Source organism: Parasteatoda tepidariorum, chromosome 8 (assembly GCF_982258835.1).
Source record: "Parasteatoda tepidariorum strain Cologne lab strain chromosome 8, Ptep-v5.0, whole genome shotgun sequence".
Taxonomy (NCBI): Eukaryota; Metazoa; Arthropoda; class Arachnida; order Araneae; family Theridiidae; genus Parasteatoda; species Parasteatoda tepidariorum.
Genome location: NC_141762.1, coordinates 85,351,774 through 85,368,535, shown reverse-complemented (window position 1 = coordinate 85,368,535; position 16,762 = coordinate 85,351,774). Strand labels below are relative to the sequence as shown.

The following is a 16,762-nucleotide window of genomic DNA, read 5'->3' as shown; positions in this document are numbered from 1 at the left end:
ATTTTCGAAATTTTGCGTGGAAATGTTATTAGCAAGGCCTTCATCTTTGATAAAATTAGTAGAACATCGTTGTTATCGATATTAGCTGAGCTAAGTATTAATGTAAATACTAATGAGTAAAAATACCAATTATGTTGACTGACTAAAAGGATCTTAAGCTTCTGTTCTCTCACCAAATGCGATTTTTGAGGCATTCAATATCAATACTGGTCTTAAGCAAGGCGATGCATTTTCCTTTTTACTGTTCATTTTTGCACTTGAATGCAATTTTATGTATTCAAGTGCAAATTATTTCTCAATTCGATTTGAGACCTTTTTTTAAACACTAAAACTGCTTTCATTAATGGCATTTCAATTTTAAATGGGAGAAGATTATTATTAATTCCTTTTTCAAGATAGCTCATAAGGACTGCTGTACAAGTCTGCCTAATTATTAAGGTACAAAAACAAAATATATGGAACGATAAGGTAGATAGTTATAAATTTAAAGAGTTTCCAGTTTCCCTTGCCATGGCTTAATAATCAATGATAATAATTATAATATTTCGGATTCGGAAGAAATTAATAAGAGGATACAAAACATTGCTAAAATTTATTACTTATACGAATACTCATACAAGAGCAAACTAAGAAAAATGTGAGTTCGATCCCTGCCTACCGAAGACAATCTCGTATAGTAAATGGTGACAGGTGCACGTTAAATCTGTCTGGTCACAAAATCCTCCAAGTTCCTATAACAAATCTTACTTCAAGGGGTATTTAATTGGAGATTGTTTGTTCTCAGTTTTAGGTCAATATTACGATCTGTGGATGCGTGAATGGGTTTGCCCTTCATAACGGGCTGTGACTTGCGTGTGGTTGATGTCGTATTCGTGAACATAGATGGTGCCCCTGGAAAACAAGAAACCTACATTCTGCCTTACATTCGTTTGGTTTCACCAAGTAGGCTCACTGGCATTGACAAGTGGCATTAGAAACAACAACAACGCATTTATAAAGAAACTAAGTACAAAATTTATTAAAAAGTTATCCTGACTACAGTAACTAATTTTAGAGAAACCTGGTCTTTTTAAAATAAGTTATTAATATTTCAAAGAAACATTTTTTGGACTGATTCAAATTGTGGAGAATTAAAATCAATTGAAAACTTAACGATATACATAATTATATACATTTACTAAATACATAAAATTGACATACTTGGCATTGCTGCTCCATATGAAAAATTTAATGAAATATGGGGTTAAGATGACCCAAAGAATTATGCTTAAGAGATGTAACGAAGATTTATCCATAATGAAAATTACGAAATAGAAATCAAGTCTAAGAACAGGAAGGTTTGGGGAAACATTATTCAACAAGTCAAGGATCGCAATGGGCTGTAATGCCAGAAAAGGAGAATTGTTTATAAAACTGATCAGAATCCAACGACTTTCAATGAATTCTCCATTTTAGCAAATTATCTTAGATCCTCTTATAAAATAATTTTCATTAGACAATGACTCTATTGTTTTATATTACTATAATTAAAGTGTACAACTTAATTATGTAAAAAGGCATTCAACTGCACACTAATCGCATCTATCAATATTCATTCCATAAGAAAGCGGAACTTATATTAAATCCCACTCATCTTTTATTTTAGTGTGTAAAATTTTATTTCTCTCCTTAGGAACAATAAAATATAATTTTGGGAAAAGAACAATATTAATAATTATTTTAGTCAAATCAACAAGTTTGATCAGCTTTATAAGCAATTGAACTAAGCGTACTATTGTGAAATGTTAAAAAATAAGTTTTTAAATTCGCAAAATATAAATTTTTTAAACGCTATAAAATTATAAATCAAATATTCACTTTTAATTACTAATTTTTCTTGATGTCTTGCGTTTTTTTCACTAATTGCAGAAAAATTAGGTGAATTGTAATCTTGTCTAGTGAACTTGAATTTTATCATTACGTTAATTTTTGTTTTACTTAACTGCACAAATTATTTTAATTTTGTTAATTAATGCGATCTACAATTTAGTATAATTGCAGATTTTCTTTGCATTTGATTGCTTTAAATATTTTGCAATGTATGTTTCTTTTATTCATTTTCTAAATTTGTTTTACACATTTTTTTAAAACAAGAATATTCGAAATCGACGTCAAAATGTTACTGTATATATATATATATATATATATATATATATATATATATATATATATATATATATATATATATATATATATATATATATATATATATATATATATATATATATATATATATATATATATATATATATATATATATATATATATATATTATAACAAAAACCTATATCTCCCCATATTCCGTTATATGTATCTACAGTAAAATAGTAAGCAAAACTAAGCAAACAATTATAATAATAATTTATGATTTTCATAGGTTCCTTTTATTACAATGCAGGATACAAAACAAAAGGAAATTAAAATGGAAGGGTTTACAGTTCCAAGAAATACTTCAGAAGAAATAAAGATAGAAACCAAGAAGTCCTTTTTCCATATAGATCGGGACATGATTCGATTCAAAGCTCATTTTTTCCTATATATTGGAGGTAATATAAATTTCTACTTGCGTAATAACACTGATGATGACTTCATAGGAAGTAGTGCGCTTCCATTAAAATTCATACTGCCTTGCCATAACTTAGAATGAGATTTTCCGAGACTACAGACTCCGATCCCAAATCGCTATCGCCGCCTACCCTCAGACTTGCCTGCGTAGTCTGCGTAATCTGCGTACAGCTCATCTGAGCTCACTTTTCACACGCCCTTTCGGCCCTCCAATTTTTTAAAAGCACCAGCCTCTTCACTTCAACTTTTATATCAATTATATTAGAATTTACATTTCAAATCCCAATTTATCACAAAATTTAATGATTCAAGCATTTGTTGAAATAAATACTGAGGTATCTTTCTTACCTTTGTTTCTCAATCGCAATAATTCAATGGACCACACCTCGCTATCTGACATATTGAGGCTAGCAATAACATATCTTAATTTACTATGATTAGTTTCTTTAACGTGAAAGATTCGATGAAAAAACATGCGTATAAACTATTGAATTACTTGAAAACTTATTCAAAATTTAAACAAAAGAAGTCTTGCTTGTTTTCACAAATAAGATTACGTGGCAACAACACTCTACTAATAATTTATAATTCCTCTACTAATATACTGTTATATAATTCCTCTACTAATAGTTTCGGCTAAAGTGCATTGCGTAGCGCAAATCAAAAATAAATGAAGTGTTCAATTTTTTGTCATAAAATTAACATAAGATAACTCCAAAATTAATGACCGCATTGGTAATATTTTGGTATCAAAATGTTCCTTAACCCCTTAACGATTGGTTAATTTTCAAGAAAACGGTCATAAAAGTGCCCATTTTTTATTAGTGCTATTTGATTAGTGTTGACATCTAGTTTAAAATAAACTAACTATCCACAATTACCTTAAAAATATCCTGGTACTGTCATCTGGTGTGTAAAATGAGAAATAAATATTTTCCGGGCAATAGAAGTGAATTAGTCTTATTCTTATTGGCGCGTTACTACTGAACACTCCAGCCTGGAAATATCACGGGACCGAGAAATAGAGGGCGAAACTTCATCCCGTCGTTTTCACGGGAGCGAGAAAGAAGGGGTTAGACATTTCTGTAGCACAGTGTCTAATAATTTTTGTGCTACGAGAGTGAGATATAGTAGCGGCGGTGACGACGACAGTACAGTAATAACTTCTCTTTCTAGTATACTAAAGAAATGGTAAAAAATAAGAGCTGATTAATCTTTTTATTTTCTAGCTATGGGTACAGTTAATCCATTCATTCCAATTGTAGCAAGAAACAAACTGGGTCTCTGCCACATCCTTAGCTGCGGTACTGACTTTCCAGCAATTCGCGATCGCAACGCTCGAGTACGCCGTCTAGCGGGAGCCTGTAAATATCGGACATTAATTTATCACGTTTTCATTTAGTTCCATCAAAGTCATTGACTGAATCAGACGCCATTTTTTAGCAGTAAATAGGAAACAAAATTTCCCTAAGGAAAAGGCCGAAGAACTTGAAAAAAATCTCCAGAATATTAGTAAATCTTTCAGGAACAGAACACGCCAAACATTTGAAGAAAAATTCCTCAATAATTTTTAATTTCTATTATCAACAAACTTGCAACTGATGACTTCCGATTTCGGATACTGTTACAGATGTGTGTATTAAGGTAAAATGCATTTCTTCTGTCTTCAATTCATTACGAATTAAAGTGAAGTCAACATTGGTTTCGTCATTCCAGTGAATAAATATGAATTCAGAACATACAGAATTGTAATAGTTATAGAATAGTATATATTTCTGTATCCATATAATTCGGAAAACAACAATAAAAAATTATCCAAGTTACTTGAAATAGTGCCATTTCTGCTGATTCTTAATTAATTTAAATCGTTTTCTTGGTAAGTTTTTTTTAATTTTGAAAGAATAAGTTCAACTAGAATTCAGCTATTCTGTTTTTAGCTACATATTCAAATTCATATCAATTATAAAATTTTGCTGTGTAGTATGTTATCTAAAAGTAATGAAGGTATAAACTATGTATCTATTATTTGAGAATAAAGTTTTCAAACAAGGAACTTATCATTTTGGAATTCTCCGGGAATCATAAATCAGGTAAGTGCAATGATTTTTACAATAAAAAATTTGCTTGTAAATATTTTTTTTTCATTTGATGATGGTTCTCTACACTACAGAATGGGTTTTTACGTCTGATTAAGAACTATAAGAATAATAAAAAAAGAAACAATATGAAAGTTTTTATTTCAATGTAAAGAATTCTTAAAATCGTTTTTTTATCCTAAGAATTCTTTATTTTCCGTTTTTTAGTTTATAATTTTTTGATAAAAATTGTTCTCAAAATACTTTTTTTGAAAAATTAAATGGTATAACATTATGTGTTTATGTATACTTCTTGTATATTCCAATGTTTGAAGTAATATGATTCAGAAAAGTATGGAATAAAAATTCGGTACTAACGTATTAACGCCACCGCCGCTACAGATTTGGCGGTTTTTAAGTGCCGCTAATCTACACTTAAAATTTTTGCGACAATTCATAAAATAAAACACTTTATTTAAAATCAAAATAGTTAATCGGATTTCGGTGGAAAATGAGCCGATATAGAGTTTAGCATAGATTCAAAACAATCATATCGCCATATGAACTCTGAAGAATAAGATTCCAAATGAAATAACATTTCCAAAACGTACGTTTACCAAGATAAAGTTTTATGTTGTGGGAATTGGTACATTTTCGTTTTTTCGGTAAAATATTTCCCTCCTGAAAAAATAAAATTGCATCTTGTTTTGTTTTTGGCAAACCCCAAAGACGAATATTCGTAGCACTAAAAATGGCGACAAAAAAGAATTGTTTTTTTTTTTTTTTTGTTTTTGTTTCGTCAGCATTCTTTATTTTACGTTTTTTAGTTTCTAATTAATGATTTTTTTATTGAAACTTGAAATTTTTTGATAAAAATTGTTGTCAAAAAACTTTGTTTACAAAATTAAATTTCATAAAATTATGGGGCTTATGTATACTTTTTGTTCATTTTAATTTTTGAACTAATATGATTCTTAAAACTATAGAATGTAAAGTTTAAATGGGCCTTTCATGTTATATCATTAAATTTAGTAATACTATTTCTCGGGCATTAGGTTTTAACTCTTATAAGAATATACATATTTTTTTCTGTTAATGTACAAATATTTTTCCGATGTGTTTTGAATGTTCCTTCTCTAATAAAAAGAGATACCATTTTGTTTTCGGTTGTACAAGAAAGAAGATCAAGCATTTTTCTTTTTTAAATTTAATAAGCCACATTAAAGAAGGAACGTTGCAATGCTACACGCTACATTAACGACGTCTCCAGAGTAACTGAATGACGGTTCATATAGAAATCGCAGGTAAGCGTCTCATACAACAACGCCCCCTATAGTTCGTTGCGATCGCGAATTATTCACTGTCATTTCAAAGCCAATCATCGGTTATATAGCTGATTACTTTAATAGACTGAAATTGATTATAAACTCTTTATTAGTTATACAAACTTTATCACTTTTCCTCATTCTAGCCATTCCACCTATCAATAAACCATCAATATCCTCGTCTTCATCATCAGCCGATGAATTCAGGAATTTGAATGAGCAATCTGAATTGATCATGCTCATAGCAAAATACTGCCCTCAATATAATCCATTCTCCATTTCCAAAGTCAAAGAAAAAGAATCCGTATTGAGCATTAACAGTGATATGTTTTCAGAGTTTATGTGTTTAAAACAAGTTAAAGACACTGAAATGCTTTGTTTTCAAAAGAATACCGAAAAAGAAGAGGCTGAATTCTCTTTTGAAACAAAGTTAAAATGCAGCTGCTCAATTTCAAGGAACTTCACAAATGGTATTCTATCGCATTATGGGAAAGAATTCTACATCTTATCCTCTTTAGAACCAACCTTAACATATTTAGACTTTTATAAAGCCTTTCCTTGCGAAATCAAATTTTCTAGAAATAATGAAACAATGAATAGAATCAACCTCGAAATATCTGATATCAGCGATTTCGAGACTCCTGAATTTTGGACGTTTGCCCTTGCAACAACGATTTCTATGGTTTGCATAAGTTCCATAATCACGCTTGCTGATACTGCTTGCTATGAAAGCTTACAAAAGTTTGGAGGAGATTTTGGACGGCAAAGATTATTTGGTGCAATTGGCTGGGGCTCGCTAGCTGCGATTGGTGGACTTCTATGTGATTTAACACACGATTATCTTGCAGCTTGGATACTTATGGCTATTCTGCAATTGCTTACTGTTTGGAATGTTTCTCAATTGGATCAAGCCTCACTTCTCTCAGAATATCCTGAAAGATGTAGGAAGAGTTCTGAATTCCATAGAATTTCTCGCTTTTGAATTGGGAACCTTCTTCAATGGACTAGGTTTTGGAATATTGTTGTTCTATTTGATATGGGTCTTAGCTAGTCTTAACGCGAGTAAATTCCTTTGCGGATTAACACAGTACGTTGAATGCTTTGTTGGTGAAATACCTCTAATGTTTGTTTCTGGATGGATTATTAAAAAGCTGGGACATTTTAACCTTATTTCAATTTCCCTGCTTTCTTACACCGTGCGCTTTTTTTGGTACAGCTATCTTCATAATCCCTGGCTTGTACTTCCAATAGAAATTTTGCATGGTTTTACGTATGGAACATTTTTTCCTACGGTAACTTCATATGGAAAACTGAGTGCCAAGCCTGGAACAGAAGCGACAACATTGTCAATACTTCTCGCAACGCATGACGGTTTAGGTAAGTGATAATTTTTTTTCTTTTTTAGTTTTTGTTCAGTGCAATATAAAGATTTTTTGTATTATATGAAGTATAAATTTCCCTGTTAGGAAGAAATCGGAGCTATAAACAGCAAATACACAATTAAATTACAATCCCTAAAGGCCCTTGAATTTCTAAGATATTAAAAATGCTAAACTTACAGTACGAAAAAAAAACGAACAGCTTCAAAACTTTTGTTCCAATGGTCACATTTTCGCGTAATTTTTTGACCACTGCGCTAACGCATTTATTAGTATATAGAGTGTTTCATAATCACCACCCTTAATAATATTTTTAGGTTCCTTGCCTAAAATTAAGTCAAGAGTATCATGAGACAAAAATTAATATTTGAGTAAGAGAAAATAAATTCGCTACCTGAATATGTTAGATAGCTAGTAAGTAAGGAGGATTAAAATAGATCAAGATCACTCTGCTTGATGTAACTTGGAAACATTTCCAATAAGTGTATTTTCAACTTCTGTTTTCTTCAGCAATCAAAAATGTTTTGATATTTTCAACATCACCTTTTGTAATGGTGATGGGCAGTTTTCATTTCTAATCCCTCGAGACCATAAACCTTCAAACAGACGAAAAAGAAAACAGATTCTGTAAAAACAACTCGTTCAAGGTAAAGTCAAGATAATATAAAACATAAACCCGCAATGCCTGAGCAGAGCAGTCATACTCTTGGTGCTGATCTTAAGTATCTTTTGTCACGGTTCGTAAAAAGACTCATCAAATGTCCTCTGGGGAATAGTGATAAGCAAGCTTGCTGGCTTTTATGGTCCCTAAAAAATAAAGAGCCACAAGGTTGATTTCTCGAATGCCTAAATAATACACCAGATGTTAAGTGCTCTATTGTACTCTGAGAACAACTCATAAATGCACATTGTATTTGACGGTGAAGTAGTGATTAGTTTTAATATATATATGTATATTAAAACTAATCACTACTTCTACTTAATATCAGACAAGCATGGTTTTATAAGATAACAAAAGCGTTTAATTGTGTTTATTATTTTTCTTCTTAAAAAATCTGGGTGAAATTATGTTACACTACTATAAGTTCTGATTAAGAATCCCTTTGGAATAACTTAATCCTTATAATTCATTTTAATAGCATTTCATTCTCCATTACGTTTTTGTGTAAATGTTATTTGTTTCAATATTCCATACTTAAGTATTGTTATCTTATTTAAAATTTGAATTCATTTAAAAAATAGAGAGTTAATTACTAATTATTTTTATGAATACTTTAAAGTCATAATTCAAACTAATAATAGCTAGAAGCAATTTTAAATTGTAAAATTTGAGTGTGCATAAGGGTTTGCAAAATATATCACATTTGTTATTAGTATTATTTAAAATACAGTTCTTGTTTAGTTTAATAACATTTGTAAATGAACAAAAATAATTTCAAAAATGCACTTGAAATATATATATAGTATATCAATTTATGGCAAACAGTATAAAATATTTTTTATTGTAATATTGCAATTCTCGATAATGATTGACCCAAAATATTAATGGTAACGTAAATAATGTCAAAATGACCAATTAAATCATACAAAATTGAAATAAAAATGTAGTTCTTTTTATGAACCAATATATGATATGAATATTCAAGTTGCGTTGTTTCTAATTTTATAGTATTTACAAGTTTACAAAATTAGAAATAAAGAAAATTAATTTCTTTCTCATCTCCCTGAAAGAGCCCCAAAACAACTAAGCTTTGAATTTTTGTTTATTCAATTCCTTTTCGTATATAATTTCTTTTTTGAGACATTAGATTCAGATGCTAAATGAAAAAGATTGACAATAACCGTCAAAAATACCATTGATAAAAATGTTTGGTACTAGGTAAGACATCTTTAGTTAGCCTTCACAAATGGCTTGAAAGGGTTCACCAAATGATTCAATCTTATTGTGGATCTGTGATTTAATGCTCGTGTTTCTTACATGACAATAAAGAATATTTTCAATTGTAAAATTATGCTCCACAATTTTTCTGTTCATTAATAACGGATGGGAGATCGTAAGGGAGCATACCAACAAAATTTCAGATTTCAGCAAATTATGTTTTCAATCGGTAATGAACAAAAACAGAAAATTTTCAAATAAATAACTTTTTTTAAAATTTTTATCGAAACTTTGAAACCTTACCTTCAGTCTATCTGACCTTTACATGTGTAAGTCATTTATGTGTAGTGGTGGAAAAAATTCTCATGATACAATGAATTCAATGATTTCATTTTTTCTAAAAAATATTAGTTCGTTAACCTTGCTTTAATCAGAAAAAATATTTCTGAAACTGCGGAAATTCTGTAGTTGATGAATGGTATGCAATAGAGAACATTTAGCGTTACTCTTTTTATTCCTCGCCAGCTAGGTAGCATGCATTTGAATATAAGTGTCAACCGCCATTCTCGCGAAACCTCCAAACCACTGCTGATGAACTTAAGATAAGACCTTCTCCTAACTTCCTAGAAGAGAGAAGGCCTTCGCACGAATCAATTTAGTAGTTCCACGAGAAAAAAAACTACTCAGTGGGGAGAATAAAAAATATCTCTAAACATTCGAACTACTGAAGGATGGAATTTCCTGTTTATGGTAATTCATGCGAAGGCTTACTCTCTAATAGGTTTTACGCCTACCCAACAGATGCATGTAATCGTCAAAGATGGTGTGGCTGAGAAGAGAAAAAAATCGTAAATTTTGTATGTAATTTTCTTCAAAAGTTGGCGTTTCGTATAAAATGGTTATTTTAAACATTAAATATGTGATAGATAGAGCTGTGATGGCTTTGGGGATAGAGCTCTCGCTTCCTAATGAGGTACCCCGGGTCCGAATTCCAGCAAAGACTGGTTTATTCGAATTTCGCACTCGGCTTACACCGACCACAGTGCTGACATAAAATATTCTCAGTTGTAGACGAATCATGGGTTAGAGTTCCCTTGCTGTCAAGCTAACCGTGGGAGTTTTTCCTCCCCATGTAACGCAAATGTGTAAATGTTAGTCGTTAGTTAGTCGTAATCTGAAAATTTGGTCAGCTGGTGAAAGACGGTTATAAAAAAAATTGTGTTATATCGCTTGATGTTAAAAAGAACTGATAAAAAGCTTGCAGAGCACAATTTTGCAACTTTGAATCTTTAACGTAGTAATAATGTTTTAGTCTTTACTTTGTGTTTAGTCGCTTTTAATTTCATTTTACTTTTCTTCATTTTATTTTCATCTCGCCTTTCACGATAATTATTCGGCAGGTTGAAATGAAGTTATTTATTCCAAGCTTAATGATTAAAACTAGAGTCGTACTTGTGAATCTTTTTAAACAGTATTTAAAAAAATATATATATCTATAAAGGTGCTGCGTAGCATTGTATCTTGCACTTTTATACATTGTGAGATTTATTTTTATACTTATATCAAATCAGTAATCGAAAATTAACTTTTCTAGGTGCAGGTCTTGGATGTCTCTTGGCAGGCATTGGTTTTGATCTCATAGGGGGACATGAAACGTTCTTCTACTTCAGCATCATATGTGGCTGTGCCACTCTCATTAATGTTGTTAACACTTATCTGCTGAAAGGACGCAATACTAAAAAACTCAATATTGTAAAAGTTTCGAACGGCAAATAGCAAATTTTCCTTCTTTAGTGTCTCATTTATGAACAGCGATGCTATGATGATCCCCATAACTATTACTTTACCCACAGTCTGGATTCAGCACTTTAGAAGAGATTCCTAAAAGAAATGTCTTGCTAATGGTCAACTAACATTTATAGCGTTTCTCAACAACAGAACAATTCTCTCAAAACTTTGAACTTCTCAAATGCATTTGACACTATGCCCGGTCTAATTCTCAAAACGAGAGTTTCGTGTTAGAAAACAACATGCGTTCAAAATAACGAGTAAATCTCGTAAACCAGTTACAGATACTACACTATTTCATAAGAATTCTTTAGGTATGGTCATATAAAAAATTTCATTTGATTGAAATTGTAAGAGAGTTTGCATAATTATTATTCAAATTCAAAAACAAAGTTCGATGAAATATTATAAATATGCAGTGTGCTCATCAAAAACTACCTCTTATATGTATTTCAAAATAGTTATCAAAAATAAAAACGAAGCAAATGGGTCAAATATTCAAGCAAGGGAAGAACAAAAACGTGATTGAACTCTTACAAATCTCAGTGCAGGAAAAGGGATGTAATAAACATCACTGCATGTTTGATTGCGAGAGGAGAGCTGTAAGATTATTCTTAAAACACCTATAAGCTTTGACCAACACTTAAACGAATTTTGATGTTTATTATATTTTCCTTCCTGCACGAAATTCCATCAAATATTGCTGAACTATTTTGTTCCCTTTCAAATAATAGAGACTCAAATGGATGTACTTTAATTTCAATTTTTATAAGGATTTTAAAATATCGTTGAAGGCGATATTTATGGAACACTTTGTATATAAAAAGGTAAAGACCTCCTCACTTACTGACTTTTAATTCCTCACAATGAAATCTGAAAGCTAAGGTTTAGAACATGATCTCTGCGAGATCATGCTAGTTTGCAAACTATTAAAGAATTCAACATTACTCAATGTTGAATTCTTTGGAATCTGATAAGACAGGTGTGTTTAAAAAGATGATGGGAAAATATAATAATGAGTATATTACCTCATATTAACATAGTTTTTATTTACATATCAATTAAGTTACCAAAAGAAATTATAATTATTATTTTTGAAATTTTTTACCACTTTTGAAGTGACATCAAAAGTCACCACTTTAAAATATTTGTATATTATTTTACGATTGTTACTTACTAAAAATTGGTAATGTATCATTTCTTTCAAATAAATTGGTGCTTCTATTATTTTAAATATCATTTTAAAGTACTTTGATAAATGGCTGTATTTCAATGAAAACTTATTTATTGGTAGTATCTTTTAAAATGTACCTAAATGCTCTAAACCACACATTTAACAATTGAATGCATAATTTCAAAGAAGTGTCATCATTTATTGCTCTGGTATACTTGTCAATTTTTGTTTCTTCAATTCTGAGAATCCTTTTTGCTACGTATCTTTCGAAATCCTAGTTTTTGTCAATCTGTACGAAAGTTTATGGAAACTGCTTGAGTGTTTGATCCAGAACAGATGACCAACTTAAATGTTGATAAAGATCATTCGAATAAATTTTTTAAGGATTGTGATTTTTTTTTGTGAACTATTAATGAAAGAGCCTGCGTCCTATAATGTTAAACTTTCATTGAATATGGACTAAGTTTGAAGGAAGATTCAGTTTATGCAATTATTCTATTTTAATTATCGTTGATATGCTGTGTATAAATATTTTTTTTTTATTTCCAATGAGCTGCACTATCGGTCTTGCCGATGAGCAGACCTAGTGCGTTCTCCAGAGGTGGTATCCACTCCTTCAGGACCACCACAATGGGTGAGATACCGTTGGTCATGTTAATTTGGACGTCTAGTTTCTGCCACACTAGATGGCAGCACCGAGACTCTATTTGGATGCTAAAGTGCACTAGGAATTTAATCTGTGTATAAATATAAAATGACTTATTTAAAATGTTTGTTATAATTGAAAATGGGAAAGCGAAACAAGGAAAAAAAATGGAAAGTGTAGTGGACTGCAACCCAGCGCGTCCTCATAATTTTAAAATGTTGCTGCATTTCAGTGTACAATTTCGCAAATATGCGACTGAGTTATTTATAAACCCACATTTATTAGTAAATATAATACAAATTTTATTACTTTATCTAAAGCAAGAGGTAAGAGCAAATATTTCATACGTAATTGTAGAGATAATAATGTACAATACTTAAATACAGTCAAACATCGATATCTCGAACTTGAAGGGAGAGAAGAAAAAATTCGAGATATCGAAAATTCGAATTATCGAAAATCGCATGTTATCGATGGTAGAATAAAGAAAAATGCTCTTTACATACCTTATTTACTATTCCATATTTATTCTAAAAACACTTTTTACACTTTCAGTTAAAAAAAAGATTCAATTGTTGTGTGCTTTAGAGATGTGGAAGAAAGTTTGTCTATAACACTTTCTAAGTGGACTATAGCTTTAAATGTCTCCTCTGACATATTCGGCTGCCTCTCAATAAATCTCCTTACAGTGTCCACTGCAGAAAGTGCTTGTTTGTTAGTAACATTGGGCGGTAAACCTTCGATTTCCTCATCCTCTTCTTCTGATAGTTCACAAGAAGCTTTCGTTTGAGCGATGATATCATTGTCATCCCACTGACCACACACTGTTACTGCATCATCTACGTTTACAAACTTATGAAATTCCATGTCATCAAGCTTCATGAGTCCAGTCAATCTATTCCAATCATTTTCGGTGTGATTTTCAGCAGAATTAACGATATTGATTGTTTGACTATTTTCGTGATCTTTAATGAATCCAGATTTCTTTAAGCCATTCATTATCTTAGAGGAAGACACATCATTCCATGCCTTGTCAGCCATTCTTAAATTTTTTTTAATTTTTTTTTTTTGGAATATTTTTTCAATTTTAGAAAAAAAATCTACACTATTTATGGAAAAAAAATTCAGGTTATCGAGGGATTGGAAAAAAAAATTCGTGAAATCAAGTTTTTTTTAGCATTGAGTGTATAGGAAATTTGAAAGGAATTTTTTTTTCTTCGAGATATCGAAAAATTCGTGAAATCGAGGTTCGAGCTAGCGAGATTCGACTGTATAAAGCTTTACACTAATTATTAGTGCTAAATACTTGTATTTATTACGAATTATTGCGTTTTGGTGGTTATTTTTTAGAATTTAATTGATAACAACTAATCTCTAAGTGTTCTATTATACCGTTTTTTATATGTTCTGATTGGGTATGCAAAAGTAGATTAATTTTTAAATTGTGCAAAATACACCATTGAATACAAATGTGGAGACAAACTATTATTATTATATAATTTAATTAAATTATGACATGATTATAAGCTGCAGCCTTAGTAGTTAATCATTTTCTTCGATTGCATCGTAACTATATTTAAACAAATGTTTGTAGCAACTACATTACAGCTAGGTATTATAAGTTAGATAAAATATTTTACTCAATATCTTTTAAAAGTATTATTTCAAATAGATCTCTCTTAGTCATTTTTCTCACAAAAAAATTGCTCACAACTTTAAAAGAAATGCTCCTATCAGCTTGTGATTAGTTTTTTTTTTCTATTAAGTGCAAAAAATCCATAAAACCTGGAACATAACTTTAAAATTTTATGTTATTAGACGATTGTTGATCTTTGATTGCATTGATTGAAATATCAATATAACTATTTTTTAAAGAAACTCTGATGTGAATGACAATACCGGAAGTCCTGTTCAGAATCAGCTTCAAATATTTATTAAAAAGCTATTAGTCTCACAAAGTCTGACAAAAAGTTAAAAAATATAGACTAAGTCTTATTGAGTTTAAATATTTGCAAGAAAAAAAGAAAGAAAATCTAATTATCAAACTCACAATTACCATGATCAAAGGTTCAATTATGGAAAAATAAAAAGCGTTAAAATTTCATAATAAGATTGGAATTATATATTTGAATTTCCGTAAGGATTGTTATAGGTAGTACTTTCTGCAGTGTATTTTATTTTGTGGCTGTGGTACCTGTGATGCTCTTAGCTACAAAGGGTGAATAGAAATAAGAGAAGTGGAATGCCATTTATCTGAAAAAGAAAATAAATTTCATCCAGTTAATTTAAATCATGAAAAAAAAAAATTCTAATGTTATAAAACCTGTGTTGCCCTTGCCCCCTAGCGGCAGATCACGGAGAGGACGAGAGAGTTTTAAAAAGAAAGAAAACGAGAAGAAAGAAAACGAGGAACGCGCCTTGCCGAACTATCTCACTAATGTAAAGATATATGTACATTATTCCTTTATATAATATAAATAATATCTTTACATAATAGTGAGGTTAAAAATCAATAAAGTAGGTGGACCGTATAAACCTCACATTTAGCAATTATTGCTCTCGCACTGTGGGTCAGAGGACCATGATCTTTGACCAAAAGTCAAAATTAAATTTTCAACTAAAATATGTGTAGGCAATTTTAATACAGCCCAAATTAAGTATTCATTTCCAAACATTATAATTTACTTTTTGGACCGACGAGAGTACAATGTAATGAAAAATATGTTTAAAAAAATTTTTCTTTTCACATTTAACTTTTACATTTTTATTTAAGAAATATATATAGGAGTTTCACAGCAACACATCCGAATTTTTCAAAGTTTTAAAATTCTACAAATTCCAATCAAGTTAAAAAAAATTTATAACTACCAGGGTACCATATTAACCAACTAAAAATATTTTTTATGTTCACACAGATTCAGGGTATTTCTAAGTACAAAAATCTTGTAAATTTTTTAAACTCAAAACAATTTGTAAGTTATTCAAAGTACAAAGAACATCAGAAATTTTCAAAATACAAACATTTTGAAAATGTTTCTAATTTCAAATTAACAACCAATCTGAAGAGTTTTGGAACACAGGTAACTAAAAACTAGACATAGTTTTCGAAAACTTTAGTTACTGAATAACGATATGAATTTACTTAACTTTCTTAGGTTAATGTCAAAACGCTAGTATTTTATCAGTATTTCCAAAAACTTTCTCAATCAAACGAGTTTTAACGGAAAAATATTAATGAATAATAATTACACTGATAATGAGTAGACAAATTCTTAAAGACTTTTCGAACTCATAAACCATTTTATTCAACTGATTATGTAAAGTTATCTCTTAGAATGATTATAACATATTTACTATATCGAGTAATTAAATACGAACATTCTGACTATGAAACTATTTCATCAGTTTAGAATTATTAGACATATAATTTAAAATTGGTAAAAATATAATCTCTAAAAAAGTGTTCATTTAGAAATTAAATATAATGCTTCATAATCATAATGCTTCAATGAGAAAATAATAATTTATATAATAAAAATATACTAGCTTGTGAAAAATTTCCAAATTCCAAAAATAAAAATATTTCTTCCACTTTCTAAAGAAATGATTGAAAAAAAAAACATCTTCCTTCTGATAAAGTCTTACCCCTAAGCATTATTTATACTGCGGCCTCCATAGAACAGTTCGTAATCTTTATAATCTTGCTAAAAGAGGAGGCAACAATCAATAAACAAATGAAGATTCCATTTGATAAGAAAACAGCAATTATGAAGAATTTAATCAGAAAGAACATAAAAATCTTATAACTTTATTAAATTGCAAAGTTTTTAACAATAGAAAAGTAAAAATTATTGAGAAATTGTTCTTCAAATGTTTCACATGTTCTGTTTCA

General features: G+C 30.0%; 1 pseudogene; it reads left to right on the top strand.

Moving 5' to 3' along the window:
• Positions 1–818: 818 nt before the first annotated feature.
• On the top strand, positions 819–11,315 carry LOC139425613 (uncharacterized; annotated as a pseudogene).
• The last annotated feature ends 5,447 nt before the right edge of the window (positions 11,316–16,762 follow it).